Here is a 12,947-nt window from a genome sequence, read left to right as displayed (position 1 = left end):
CACTCTCTCACAGCTTCTAAGAGTAATTGTCAGATTTCTTTCTGAACTAGCTTATGGAGACACTATAACCCATTTGCTTTACTACTGAAACGCATCTAGACTATACCTCCCACTCCCAGGCAATAAGATTCAGTTATGTGCTTGAGTTCCAGCCAATATAAAATGGGCATAAGTGATGTATTACACTTCCAGAACTGGTCCATTAAAACCTCTTGCATGGTCTTCTACCCTCTGGGTAAACTCAATGAGTAAGTTTGTAATTCCATTAGGTTTTGAAGTTTGATTCGGTTGATTCAAAGTTTCTTAGTCATTGTAGACATGGAATTAGATACCTGTGCATTGATTGTATTCACCACAGATGAAAAGATACTTCAGATATGGAGTTTTCCTAATTTTCCCCCCCCCAGTGGTGAGGATTAAACCACAGGCCTCATATTAGGCAGGCACTCTATCCCATCTTGGAAGAGAGTCTCCTTTTTTTCCCCAAGCTGTTCTTGAACTTGTGATCCTCCTGTATCAGCGCCCCGTACCCCCAGTAGCTGGGATTATAGGCATGCACTGCCATATCCAGTTTGTTTTATTTTAATTTCTATGTCCTCTAAAACATTAGCTTGGTTTATCTCTTAGATCACCAGTTCTTGTGTTTTGTGTTTTTTTCCACTTTCTCTGTAGATTTTCCATTTCTACCTTCAATTTACCCATCTCATTTTTCATATCCTTTAATAGAGAGCCTTTTCTCATTTCCCTGTTCTTTTCATTTACCCAGAGGAAAGACTGCTGAACTAATTCCTGATACAAAAGAATGACAAAATATATCTACCATTTTTTTTCAGAAATAAAAAATGTTGACTTAATATTCATTTATGGGTTTCTGTGTTTTGTCTTTTTTTCTGAGATGGGGGGGGGGTGCTGGGGATTGAACTCAGGGGCACTTGACCACTGAGTCACACCCCAGCCCTATTTTGTATTTTATTTAGAGAAAAGGTCTCACTGAGTTGCTTAGCACCTCGCTTTTTGCCGAGGCTGTCTTTGAACTCTCGATCCACCTGTCTCAGCCTCCAGAGCTGCTGGGATTACAGGCCTGCGCCACTGCACCCAACCCTATATTTTTGTCCTGCCAGTTGGGAACCATGTGAAAGGAATAAAGAATTTTGACAATTCAAGTCAGGCAATAAAATTAAATGAGATTTCAAAAGTAAAATAAAATAACTGGTAAGATATAAGATTAGGTTTGAGAAAATAGTAGATTACAAAAAGTATTTTAAATGGAAGGCATTATTTTATGGTATTTGTTTTATCTCATGGAAAAAAACACTTTTTGGAATTTCTTTCATATTGCAAACATTTAAAATTGGAATAAGTTAAGTAAACAACTGAAAATAACTACCAAAATACAAAAACATAGTCAGGCATGGTGGCACATGCCCGTAATACAGCAGCTCAGGAGACTAAGGAGGGAGGATCAAGAGTTCAAAGCCAACCTCGGCAATTTAGAAAGACTCTATCTCAGAATAAAAAAAATAAAAAGGATTGAAGGTGTAACTCAGTGGTAGAGTGTTTGCCTAGCTTGTTTGAGGCCCTGGGTTTGATCCCCAGTACCACAAAGGAAGAGAAAAATTTTCCCTCCAATTTTACTAAATTCTTAAGCACACAATCTTTCAAGGAACTGTGGGAAACATTGACAAAATCAGTGAAATTGTTACTCTCTAAAAATTTGAAGGGCTGGTGGAAAGCTTAGTAAGAGAGCACTCTCCAGTTATGCAAGATGAGTATTTTCAATTCTATATTATGTAATACTATCGATTGAACATAAGAGTAGGAATAAAACATTTTTAGATATTCAAAGACTCAAATAGTACATAGCAGGCACCCTTTCTTAGAGATCTACTACAGGATATGCCTTAGTAAAATAAAGAAATAAGTAAGCCAGAAGATAGGAGATCCAGGAACCATGGCTCCAACTCCGGAGAATGGAAAGGGAAGTCTCCAGATGGCAGCCGTATCAGGCTAACAGGGAACTAGCCCAAGCTGCAGTAGCCAGAAGGAGGCCTTTGGTCAGGAGGTGGGGAGTGCCCAGAACTTCTCATTCTCATCATGATTTTTACTTGATACACCTGAGTTACTTCAATAACACTTATATTAATATTTAAAATCATATTCCATCTTTAATTGTCCTTTCCATCCCCTAAATGCATTCCTACGCAATTAAGTCCCCTGACACTGTGCATACTACATGTATTGAAGGGCTTTATCAGCATCTGTTTATAAGTCCGTCTCCACAGTTATGAGGGGAGCTTTATGAGGGTTAAGGCCATGTCATTTCATCTTGATTTTCTCAGCAGAGTACTAAAGTGGACAGGGTGTGTTTGCCAAGTCAAACTAAATACTGATTAGAATAGCCACCTCAAAGAAATTCCTCAAAAAGAGCATTTTATGTTTATTCAATAGAATTTGAAATCAGAAGAAAAGCCTATTTCAAACAATGAACATTTCAGGAATATTCTTTTGACACTAATATTAAACTATCGACAAATGAAATTATTATTTCAATAAAATACATTAATTTATTCAACAGATATTGAGTGTTCATTCTGTGCCAGAAACTTGGGTTTGCAGCATACCAGATAAAGTGGTGCAATGATGCTAGGCTGGGGAAGGAAATAAAACAGGGTAGGGAAACAGAATGTCATGGAGTGGAATGGGGAAGTATCTGAAACCAAGGAAAGTTTCACTCACTTTCATTTGTCCCTGATTTTCCTCTGCTTCCCTGTACCCGATCAGAGAACAGGCAACCTTAGAAAACACACAGCCAGACTTTAGTCCAGACACAATGAGTAAGATTCCTCATGTAGAGGCGGACAGAAGAAAAAGAAGAGAAGGCAGCTCCTCCCTCCTCCCCTATATTTAGGGTGATAAGGCAGAGCAACTTCTGTGAGACTTAGAGACCATTCTTTGTGCTCTGAAAAGGCAGCTATGGTGACTTTGAAGTGACTTCTTCATCAACACAGGGCTTTAAACTGAAAACAAGTACTGGGGTACCATTCCATGTTAGCTGCCGTTTAGTAATAAATGGGATTTGATTGGTAGAAATGGGAATGTGATTAGTTAACACCAAATCTAAAGGAAACTTTAAGAATTAAGCTTTAAAATTAAATCTCTAATTCTTTTTTATGTTTTATTTTTAAATATTTATTTTATTTTATTTTTTATTTTTTTAGGTGGACACAATATCTTTATTTTATTTTTATGTGGTGCTGAGGATTGAACCCAATGCCTCACATATGCTAGGGGAGCGCACTACCACTTGAGCCACATCCCGAGCCCCCGCAAAATCTCTAATTCTTGAAACATATATAATCAAGAACCCATTTTTATCAGCACCTGTGATAAATAAGTCATACCTACCCTCCAAATATATAATCATACATTTTCATCTTAGAAAAATTAAAGTATATACAATTACTTAGTCTTTATTCATAGTTCTTACATTATTATGAAAAATGCTTACATAAGAATGTTGCTTCATGATATAAAATGAGTATTGGTAGTCAGCATTTTAAAATAAATAAGACAATTGCTATCTAAAGCAATGAAATGATAATCTATTTGTGTGATTCTGTATGTCCCTGCATTTATTACCTTTTTTCTCTAAATCTTATATCCAAGAGATCTATAAAATACTTTGCAGTGATCTAAAATCTTTGAAAATTTAATAAAATTTTTTGGCTTTATTTATAATTATCAAAATTATTTCCCCAAGCCTCCTCCATATACTATCCCTTGCCAATTATTTCTACCATCTATCTTTATGTAAATAGATACATATTCACATATATACATGTGCACACACACATATATATATATGCACCTATACACGTACACGTGTGTGTTAGCTGGAAGTATGTGTACTCAGTGTCAGGGTTGTACGAGTTTATGAACTCCTAAATAGAGATGGTAAATAGTGTGGATATAGCCATCAGCAGGTAGGAAAGAGCAATAGCTCAATATCTCTATTGCTATTATTCATGGAAAATAGAGTAATGGTAAACCGATATACTGTGGCAAACTTAATATTTCTCATTGATATAAAATTCATATTCAATGAGACATTAAATGCTTACTAATTTGTAAGAGTCTTTGAGGAGTTGATTGGGAAAATGATGGGTTCATGAAACTTCAATAAATTGTGGCTTGAAGTTGCTACAGTCTCTTTATGCGCACAATCAACTTTTCCTGCAGCAGGGAGTAGAGAAAGCATGGTGTTCTTTGAAGCTTGGGGCTTTCAATGCTGGCCAGAGGAGTTTGGATGTGTGTGTGGAAACAGGTTAAAGGCTTCCAATTGTGAACTTTCCTTTCCTACCTTCACATCACCCACACTGCACACACATACCAAGCCTCAACTACAGACCACTGGCACCACTCTACTCACTAAGGTCAAAGTGAAAAGCACTTTATTCTTCCTCTTGAAAATTTGGGGACCCCCTGGTCCACTGTGTGCAAAGCACTTTTTAGGTGCTAGGTAAAGGTGTTGAGGCATGGTGCACTATTTGAAGACAGTCATAAAAGATTTATGAAAGTACTAAATAAAAGCTTAGCATGGGTGTGTCTAGAAATGGAGTGTTGAAGTCCCTTTTGCCCCCTGGAGTGCCTCTAATGAAGCATGAAGGTGCTGGGGCCAATATCTTAGTACACAGTATTCCCTCCTCTCTCCATCACTGTTTTCTCATCCACCAGACAGAGAACAAGTAGGAATATCTTCAATGGTCAGAAGATCTGCAGTAGAACACGTGGGAAGATGGAGACTTTCTAAAACCCACAGCTATTTTGCTGTTGTGAAGCTCTTATAGGGAGTCAAGACCATTGCAACAAAGGTGCAAATGGTTAACTTTCAGATCCCAGAACTTACATTTAGGTATCCCATTGCCATATTTTCATACATGTATATTGCCGCAGTCCGGCTGCAGCAAAATAACCGGAGGGTGACGAACAACTTGTGTAGATTGATACAGCAGGAGTGGGAGCCCTTTATTGCAGGACAAGAGCAGTATTTATACATTCCACACAGCTTATCTAATTAACATAAACTAGATACATCAGTCAACCAATCAGGAATCTCCACACTTAATGGCTCGTTTTTGTTACTTCTCAAACCACTCCCTCTGGCATTTTGCCAGGCACCATCCAGACTTGTTTACGAACTCTAACATTCCCCTGGCAAAATGCCAGGTGTTATTTTGACTTGTTTACAGACTCTAACATTATATATCTTTTTTTTTATATTTATTTTTTATTTTTTGGCGGACACAACATCTTTGTTTGTATGTGGTGCTGAGGATCGAACCTGGGCCGCACGCATGCCAGACGAGCACGCTACTGCTTGAGCCACATCCCCAGCCCACATGTATATATCTTGTATGTTATTTCTTTTTTGGGGGGTTACTGAGGATTAAACCCAGGGGTATTTTACCACTGAGCTACTTCCCAGTCCTTTTTTATTTTAAGAGAGGGTCTTACTAAATTGCTGAGGCTGGCCCCAAACTTGCCACCTTCCTGCCTCATCCCAAGTCACTGAGATTACAGTTGCATGACACTGCACTCAGCTTTGTATTTAATTTCTTAAGTGAATTTCTAGAAACCCCGAAATAAAAGTTTAATTGATAATCCTGACTTGTATAGACCTATGTACACTACCAAAGGTAAATAAGGGCCTGATGGCAGAGCCACTATTGGTGTGGTTAAAGAAATAAATACACATGAACCAATAAAGCATGGATCAGACAAGCTTTATTTGAATTCTGCCTTATCACTTCTTTTTTTAAAAATATATTTTTTAGTTGTTGTCAGACCTTTATTTATTTATATGCAGTGCTGAGAATCGAACCCAGTGCCTCACACATGCCTCACACATGTGCTACTGCTGAGCCCCAGCCCCAACCCACCTTATCATTTCTTATCACTTACTGGTTCTACGACCTTGAAAAGTCTCTGGTCTTCTCCAAACCTGTGTCCTCTCCATAGGATGGATTAGTTATTGCTGTTTTGTTTTTGCTAAGGGTAATTGAACCCAGGTGTGCTTAACCACTGAGCCACATCCCCCGCCCTTTTTTAAAAATCTTTTTTAGAGACAGGGTCTTGCTGAGTTGCTCAGGGCCTCACTAAATTGCGGAAGCTGGTTTAGAACTCTTGATCTTCTTGCCTCAACCTCCCGAGCCACTGGGATTTTAGACATATGCTACCATGCCCTGCTGCTATGCTGTTTTTGATGTCAGTATTATTTTGTCTCCAAATATTTTAACCTCTTGTTATTTTCTGCCTTTATTCTAGGCTCTCCTTGCCTTTTATTTAATTATTTATTTATTGTTTTGATACTGGGAATTGAACACAGATGTGCTTAACCACTGAGCCACATCCAGCCACATCCAGCCGTTTGTATGGGGAGTGGTGCTAGGGATTGAACCTATAGCCTTATGCATGCTAGGCAAGTATTCTACCATGGAGCCATATCCCTAGTCCACATCCAGCTCTTTTTTATATTTTATGTAGAGACGGGTTTTTGCTGAGTTGCTCAGGGCCTTGCTAAGTTCCTGAGGCTGGCTTTGAACTTGTGATCTTCCTGCCTCAGCCTCCAGAGACACTGGAATTACAGGCGTGTGCCACTGTGCCTGGCTGTTCTTGCCTCTTAAAATGTGGAAATCAAGGATCCTAGACTTAGTGAGACTAAACTAGCTTATCTGAGATTAAACCTTCCTTGACTTGTATAATACACATCTATGAACATCTTGCTCCCCGGAGTGCGCCTCTAATGAATGGGTTTACACCAATAACCACACACATTGTTGGCTTAGTTGTGATCAATACCTGGAGGCATTTTTCTTTCAAACTGCAGAAAACTCAGGTTAACCCATGTCCCAATCTGACTTCCATTCATCAAGTGCAACTGAATTTACCAAAAAGTAGGAATTATGTCTATTTTTTTCTTACCCACCACACGTCTTAGCTCTGCTGGTTGTCTATTGTTCACTGGTCCATGAAAAGCAGTAAAAGGGTGGTAGTCTCAGACTGTGATAGGAGAATGGACAGTGTGCCAGCAAGAAGTGTCCTCTTAGAACATAAGAAACAGAGAAATAACTCTCAACTAATTAAAATTACCTTGTTAGCTGAGCATGGTGGTACATGCCTGTATTCCCAGGTACTTGTGAGGCTGAGGCAAAAGAATTTCAATTCAAGGCCAGCCTGGGAACCTGAGAAACTGTTTATGAAATGAAATTAAATGAAACAAATGTCCGGAGATGTACACTGAAGAGAGTGCTTGCCCAGCATGTGCAGGGTCTTGGGTTCAATCCCCAATACTGCAGGGGAAAATTTTTGTGTGCGTAAGAAACAATCAGTATTTATATCTACTTCCAGCTCTCATGCCTCCATCTCTTACTCTCCACAGGACATTTAGAATTTGAAGGACAAGGACTGTGACCCAGGAAGACTTGGAGAAGAACCTTGCCTTTGTCATTTACCTGCTGTGTGATCTAGATTAAGCAATTTAACTTCTCTGAGCTTCTTCTGTTCATCTGGAAAATGAAGATAGTCTTATCTTGCTTATCCACTTGTGAGAACTGAGTGAGATAAAGTTGTTGAAGGTCTGGCATAGGGAACACGACAGAGTGCCCCACAGGCAGCCATTTCTAAGGTTGGCTTGACATCTCTTCTGACATGGTCCTGCTCTTTTTCCTTCATTCTCCAATGTGGCCTGCACTCTAGCTATACTGAACTACCTGTAATTTCCTAATATACTTTGATCTTTCATAATACAATGCTTTTATTCATATCCTTCTCTATGGAAAGCTAATCCAACAAGTAGAAAACTTCAATTCACCCTCTTGGTTCACCACAATTTTCAGCTCCTGTATGAAGCACATTTTGGGAAGCACTACTGGTCTCTTGCATTTCTACACACTTTTCTTCCCCCGCCCCTGCTTTGGTATTAACTCAGAGGTGCTTCACTACTGAGCTACACCTCCAGCCCCTTTTATTTTTTTTTATTTTGAGACAGGGGCTCACTAAGTTGCTTAAGGCCTCTTTAAGTTGCTAAGGCTAGTCTTGAACTTGTGATCCTCCTGCCTCAGCCTCCTAAATTGCTGGGATTATAAGCAGGCACCACTGCTCCAAGCTCACCAAATATGTTTGTAGAGCAAACAGCCTTAGAAGACAAAGATAGCATCTTTGTCTTCTTTCAGAGCAAAAGGCCAGCATGCTCACTGTCTATTATAAAACATTTTGGTTCCCTAAGATTCATGTTCCTCTCTTTTAATACAGTCCACAGCACACATAGGTGACATTTGGTCCCCTTTGTGTTGCTCTAGGAGATTTGGGGTTTGGGGAACTGATACAAAGTTGTGGACACTCTTGCTATTGTTATTGTTATGAGCAATAAAATGTCCTTTAACTCTGACACAGGAGTTTCATGTCTTCTACCAGTATCCATGAAACAGTGGCAGCCTAACTTGTTAGTTTACAAGTAAGATAAAATCTGAGATTCTTCACACTTCTTGCTAGCATGTTCTCTCCTTTCCCACTTCATCCTACCATAGGAGTATAAATTGCTTCTTTAACTCTATTTTCATATTATTCACATTTCTGACTTTATTCATAATATTCATAAATTAATAATATCATAAATTTTCTTAAAACCATCTTCAACATCTATCAACCTCTGGAACACATTTTATGTTTAGTACTTGGCTGAATGAGTGAATGTGGTGGCCTCATATTCCTCTGACTCTTCCTATTGCTGGTGTATGTCCAAGAGGACGCCTAGTGCTTTTGGCCTTTGTAATCTTCCAGTGACCTTTCTCCCAATTGCTATATGTATGTATGGTCAGTATTTTGGATAGGATTTCATTATTCCTTCAGTCAACAAATATCTATTCAGTTTTTCTTAGTTGCAAGTCAGTGTCCTGCACACTTTGTGGAACACGAGGGTAAACAAAAATAATGATTTATGCCCTCAAGATGCTTACTGGCTAGGGATAAAATATGCACAAGTTACTTGCCATGAAAATACCGTGATATTTTGGTCAAAATAATTTCTATACTGTCCCTGAATGGATAGTTAAGATTTGGGCCTATAATCCCAGCAACTCCAAAGGCTGAGGTAGGAGGATCACAAGTTCCAGGCCAGTCTCAACAATTTAGTGAGGACCTAAGGAACTTAGTGAAACTCTCAAAAAAACAAAACACATTAAAAAAAAAAAAAGGACTTGGAATGGAGCTCAGTGGTGGAGTACCCCTGGGTTCAGATCCCCAGTACAAACAAACAAAAAGATCTGTAAATGTCTCAATTACAACATGGGTATGAAGGTTAAGAAGTACAAGGCTTAGAGAAGAGTTTCTTCAAAGGCACAAAGTTGATAATTCAGGTGCTTTTGGGAAAAAAAAAGAGCATTCACTCTGGCCTGATCATTGAATATAAATATACATATATTTATATATAAATAAATAAATATATATATATATATTGACCATTAAGTTTTAATGGAAGATTGGGGCCTTATCAAAGGACTGTCAGAATTAAGGGGTTCGTAATGAGCACTTCGGCATTTTATAGGCAATGAGATGGTAATGAAAGTTTTTGATCAGAAGAAAAACTTGATTGTAGAAAAGCTAACCTGGTACTAACTATAAAAATAGATTGGAATATAAAAAGATTGGAAGGTTTTGGGAATCCTTTTTAATGCAATGGCTCAGATGAGAGGCACTGAGAGTTGGACCATGGGCAGTGGCAAGAGAAACCAGATAAGAATAGATTTTTTTTTTTTTTTTTAATGATTTCAGAGGAAAACTTGGCAGTGGGAGCTGTAGAGTGAGAGTGAATGGAAGCTTCAACCAAATATTATCTTGCATAATCCCTTTCATAACCAACCAACATTTCTTTGTTTAATGCACAAGAATATTATGAGATGTGGTGATCAAATGTCTTGTTGAAATCAAGGTAAGTTTGTTTTTCTATATCCCTACACCTATGTGATCTAAATATTTGTAGCCAACATGGGCTTTGGCCTCTTCATTATCACTGCCTTTCCTATGCATTTATAAGTAACATACAAGCATAAATTTAATAATTTTTAAGTGTGCACTACAATATTATTACCTATGTCACAGTGTTTTACAACAGATTTTACAATAGATGCTTTTTCATCTTGCCTTACTGAAATTCTATACCTATTGAACAACTTTCAGTTTTCCCCCAACCCTCTAGTCCTTGGTAACCAATATTCTATTTTCTGTTTTTATGAGTTTGATTACTTTAGATACCTCATATAAGCAGAATTGTGCAGTATTTGTCATTTCTTAGGACTGGTTTATCTCAAAAAAAAATTTTTAAAGGTCTGGTGATGAAGTTTAGTGCCCTAGGTTCACCAGTAGCAATTAAAAAAAAAAAAAAAAAAGATTTGGAAAGGTCTCAGTTACAGTGTGGGTTTGCCTCAAAGTTCACCCAGGGTTGCAAATTACTTTTATCATTTTTAAGCTTAATAACATTCCAAAATAAAATATATTCACATTTAATATTCTATATTATTCTTTAAGGCTGAAGAATATTCTTTAATGTCCATCAATCCCTTGATGAACATTTAGATTACTTTAATTTCTTGTTTATTGTAAATAATGTTGAAATGGACATGGGTATGCAAATATCTTTTTAAGAGCCTGTTTTCAATTTTATTGACTTTTTGCCCTGGATTCCTGGATCATATGGTAGTGCGGTTTTTAATTTTTGTTGTTGTTTTTTGTAATACTGGGGATTAAACCCAGGGCCTCACATGTGCTAGACAAATGCTCTACCACTCATCTATATCCCCAGACCTTTTTATTTTGGGGACAAGATCTCGCTAAATTGCTCAGGCTAGCCTGAACCTCCCAAATAGCTGGGATTAGAGGTGTGTGTCACTACAATTCACAATTCTTAATCTCTCAATCCCTATATTGGAGATAGAACCATTGAGCTACCTCCTCAGACGAACCCCTCTTCTTCCCTCCCCTTCTCTTCTCTTTTCTTTGCCCCTCTCCCTCTCTGTCCTTTTTTTTCTGAGACAGGGTCTTGCTAACTTGCAATCTTCCCATCTCAGCCTCTCAAGTTACTGATATCACAGGTTTGCGCCACGGTGCCAGGCTATTTTTTTCTTAGTAGCTGCATCATCTCACAATCCCAATTATTACAACCACTTTTAACATAACTCATTTCATAATGTTTCTACTGACAAATATTAAGCTGATCAGTGAGCAATTTTATGATTTGTAATGATCATGTCATGGAAACCTCATTAGGTCTGGTCTTCCAATGATACTCATTTTAAAAAGCAGACTTGTATTGCTTTTTGCCATACTCAATGATTCATAATCTTCTCCAAATGGTCCCATGATTCCATAGAACCAGTTAATGTTTAGAGGTCAGAGGGCTTGAAGACTACTCAGTACAGCTTCATAATTTAATGGTAAATTTATATGATTTATTTTCACTGAAGTTGGGCCAGAGGACTTGAATTTATTAAAGAAATTTGATTTGTTTCCCCTTTCAACCTTCTCTTAGATTTTAGTTCTTTTTAAAATATAGGTGCAACTCTTTCCAGTTGGAAAACGATTGCCCTTTTAGAATATGAAAGCAAAATAGGGCTTAGGTAGTTGTTTTTTCTCAGTGAAATTTATCTTCCAAGGATGCAGTTTTGGGAGGTTAGACACCCAGGCACTTTTTATGTCTTTCATACCAGCTTAGGAACTCTTGAAAGAGGTCATTAGAATCACTATCAGCATAATCACCAAACAAATTTGTCAGATTTGACTATTAAAAACTTGAATTTTTCAAAATCAAGCCAACCCTGAAAGGACAAAGATTTGTTACTAGTGGGAATATTTACTTACTAAATAATAATGGCAATTATTTATAGAGCTATGTACTAGGTATTTTCCATGCATCATATTACAGCACAGCAGCCTATTGGTATTATACTTATTTCCATTAAATAGATTAGGTTTGAGAGCATGAGTAACGTGTTTATGCAACACTGAAATTTGAACTCCAGTGTGCTAGAAAACAAAAACCAAGCTTTTAACTACTGCAGTGTTACTATATGCAAAGAACTGTGCTGAGTGGAAATTATGGGGCATTCACAAGAACTAGATAACAAGCTTTTAAACAGCTATATCACCTAGATATAAGGCAAGTATAATACGTAAGAGAAAAATCTAAGTGTCTGAGAAGGTAAGTACTGTTACTCAAAGATATGTATTATAAGTTCTGAAGCCAACAGGAACAGATGTTTAATAAAAATACAGAGCCAGGCGTGGGTGTTGCACAAATGTAATCCCAATAATTTCAGAGGCTGGAGCAGGTGAATCACAAGTTCAAGTCTGGCCTCAGTAGCTTAGGGAGACCCTGTCTCAAAATAAAGAGTAAAAAGGGATGGGGGTGTAATTCAGTGGTAGAGCCCCCTGGCTTCAATTCCCAGTATGTGAGGTGGGGAGAGTTTAAATTAAAGGCTGTTTTCCTGTACCACTTATTAATGAGTAATGTTGGGTACGTCTCAGTTTCTTCAGCTTAAAATGGAGATTTAAATAACAATATCTCTACTTACCTCACTGGGTCACTGTGACAATCAAATGAATGAGTATATAATGAAAGCTTTGGGTGTGCAGTGAATTTGTACAATATGGGTACGCAGTGAATTTGTACAATATTGTAATTATCACCAGAGTACGTCTACTGATACCCATCGTGGGACAGTAAATATATACCAGAAAAGTTCCATGCGATTGTTTAATCTTATTATATTAGCTCACTTCGTTTTGATGCAATCCAAATACTCTTCCCCAGTGTAACTCATGGTCTAAAGCCATCTTATAAGAATCGATTAATTATGATTAAAATGTTAAAAGGCAAAGTGACAGTTAAAAAGAAA

Source organism: Marmota flaviventris, chromosome 2 (genome assembly GCF_047511675.1).
Source record: "Marmota flaviventris isolate mMarFla1 chromosome 2, mMarFla1.hap1, whole genome shotgun sequence".
NCBI classification, from domain to species: Eukaryota; Metazoa; Chordata; class Mammalia; order Rodentia; family Sciuridae; genus Marmota; species Marmota flaviventris.
The sequence above is the reverse complement of the archived record's forward strand: the minus strand, read 5'-3'. Positions refer to the sequence as shown.